The sequence below is a fragment of the Arachis ipaensis genome, chromosome B07 (genome assembly GCF_000816755.2).
Source record: "Arachis ipaensis cultivar K30076 chromosome B07, Araip1.1, whole genome shotgun sequence".
NCBI lineage: Eukaryota > Viridiplantae > Streptophyta > Magnoliopsida > Fabales > Fabaceae > Arachis > Arachis ipaensis.
Genome location: NC_029791.2, coordinates 20,476,889 through 20,479,726, shown reverse-complemented (window position 1 = coordinate 20,479,726; position 2,838 = coordinate 20,476,889).

Sequence of the window (2,838 nt, the reverse complement as noted above, 5' to 3'; positions counted from 1 at the left end):
ATATATATATATATAGCGAGACGGGTATTACCTAAACCCGATCCCGCCCCGCCCCTCCCAAGAACCCGCTCCGCTAAAAACCCGCCCCGGTGTGGGACGGGTAATTACCCGCGCCGAGCGGTTAGGGCGGGGTGGGTACCCGCGGGTTCGGGTGGTATTGCCATTGTGATCTCACAACAAGATATTGATCATTATATATTGAGGCCTCTTAGCATTCATACACATGTCTTCTTTGTGTTTTCTCATAACATCAAGACCACACTCACACTCTCCAATACAAGACTTGCAAGTTGGTATAGGAGAAAAATTGTTTAATTCCTCCTAAAGTCCTTTTAATTTGTTGAAATACGTAGTAATATTCAAATCATTCTGTTTGGTTGCAAATAACTCTTCTTGCAATTTCGCAATTCGAAACAAGTCACCCTGACAATATCTGTGTTTCAACGCATTCCAAATGTCAGCAGCTTTGTTCATCCACATAATACTTTGCGCTATCTCTGAACTCAAAGAAAGGTTCAACCAAGACATAATATAGGTGTTGCACCTATCCCATGCTTCAAACAAAGAGTCTTCTTGTGCTGGCTTAGTAATGGAACCATCAACAAACTTTAATTTGTTCTTTGACTTCAACGCTCTCCACATAGCTCTTTCCCATACATGATAATTGTTCGCACCAAGGACTATTGAAACTAAAATTATTCCTAGACTTTCTCCAGGATGCAAAAAATAAGGGCTCACCAGATCCATGATCGGATTCGCATTCGCACGGCTTGTAGCTGATTAACCTGATTCAACAGGTTTGCAAGAACTTGAATGTCAATGCTCTGCGGTACTTGTTCTGCCATTTCTAGTGAATGTCGAACAAAAGGTAAAACTTCAATTTCTCAATTTCTCAAAAAAAAACTTCAATTTCTATATCAGTGTCCGTATATCATAATTCAAAAGTGATCTAATATCTTATGTGGATGTTTTGAATAAACAATACAAAACTAGGATTCGAAAGAACTGCATTCTACATGTAACAAAAAGTTTCTATTTCATTAAAAAGACTTAGTGTCAAAATAATTCCAAAACCAATGCATTCTTGGTGATAGGGATGCACATAATCCAGTCCGACTTGAAGATTCGATCCAGCTCCGAACATTTTAGAAGCTAATTTTGTGTGATTTTACTAGGTTTAGGGTCGGGTAAGAGTCTTAAAAATAGACTCGGTCATTATTTTGGGTCGGAGTCCAGGTCAAAGTGAACCCGACTTCACCCGACCTATATGCATCCTAAAGGAACTAAAAAAGTAATATTATGTTATATTAATTATAAGCTTATTGTTTTATTTTTAATCACACTTGTTAAATTAAAAAATAGATCAAAGAAGCATCAAATTAGAATTTATGGACAAATTCAAGTTCAAATATGGATATCAAATTTTTGGTAACAAGTTTCTTCTATATAAATAAGTGCATCATAAATAACTTTATTTATAAATAGGTTTCTTTATAAATTATTGTTAAAACTTTAAAGACCCAATTTCCACCCGGTTTAGACCCGGTATAGTTGTGGCCCGAAAATATTTAGGTTTCATCGGGTTTAGGGCCAGGTTAGAGTCTAAAAAATAGACCTGGTATATATTTAAGGCCAGGTCTAAATAAGAGCAAATCCGGTTTCACCCAATCTATGAACACCCTTACTTGGTGATACACTTACTTTCTTGTTGTAAATGAGATATATGTATTTATAAATAATTAAATATAATTTTTGAAAATAATAAAAAATATTAATGCTTTTAATTCGACCAAACTCTTAAAAATGAAATGTTTCAAATAATAGAAAAGATAAACCGTCCATTTTAAATAAGAGGGAAGATGGACGGTCCATTTAAAATAAGCATGTTAACACGTTCATAAGTGCACCGTTAAACTGCCCACCATTAATACGGTTATCTTGGATTGACTCTTAAGTATTGTTTTGGTCCCTAACGTTGAGGGTGAGAATCGAAACCGTCCCCAACGTAATTTCCGATTTAGAATCATCCTTAACGTTTTTTCGTATTAAAATCGTCCTTTTAATTTTTTTGGACAAAAATACCCTCACTACTACCAGCACAATTACCTCCTCCACCACCACCACCAACACCAACACCACCACCACAACCATCACCAACACCAACACCAACACCAACACCAACACCACCACCACAACCACCACCAGCACCACCACCAGCACCAGCACCAACACCAACACCAACACCAACACCAACACCAACACCACCACCACAAACACAAACACAAACACCAACACCAATACCAACACCAACCAACACCAACACCAAGAACAAGAATACCAAACAAGAGCAACAAATACCAACACCAAGAACAAGAACACCAAACAACACCAAACCAAGAAACAGAAACAGTAACAACAGAAATCATCAAACACAGCAGTTCCGTTAGCAATTTTCAGCACCAGTTTTCATGGCAGCAACAATGACAACAGAAAACGGCCTCCTCTCCTTTCCGGTTCGTGATTCCAGTGGTGGCAGCAACATTCCCGAAACAGGACAGAATCAGAATGAGTAACGGAAACCTCCGACCAGTTCCAGCAGCGGACTTCATTCACGGCGATGGCGACGAAGGTCACAAACGACGGCACTGGGGCGACGGTGGCGGAGCCCTCGCGGTAGTGGCTGTGGATCGGTGGCGATGGCGGCGTGAGCACAGCTCCTTTTCTTCTCGGTGGTGACCCTGACTCTCGCGTTTCTCTCTCTGCTAGCCCTCGATGGTGACGGCTCTAAGGGAGACGACGAGCAAGGACGGCGGTGGCTCCTCGGACGACGCACGCGAC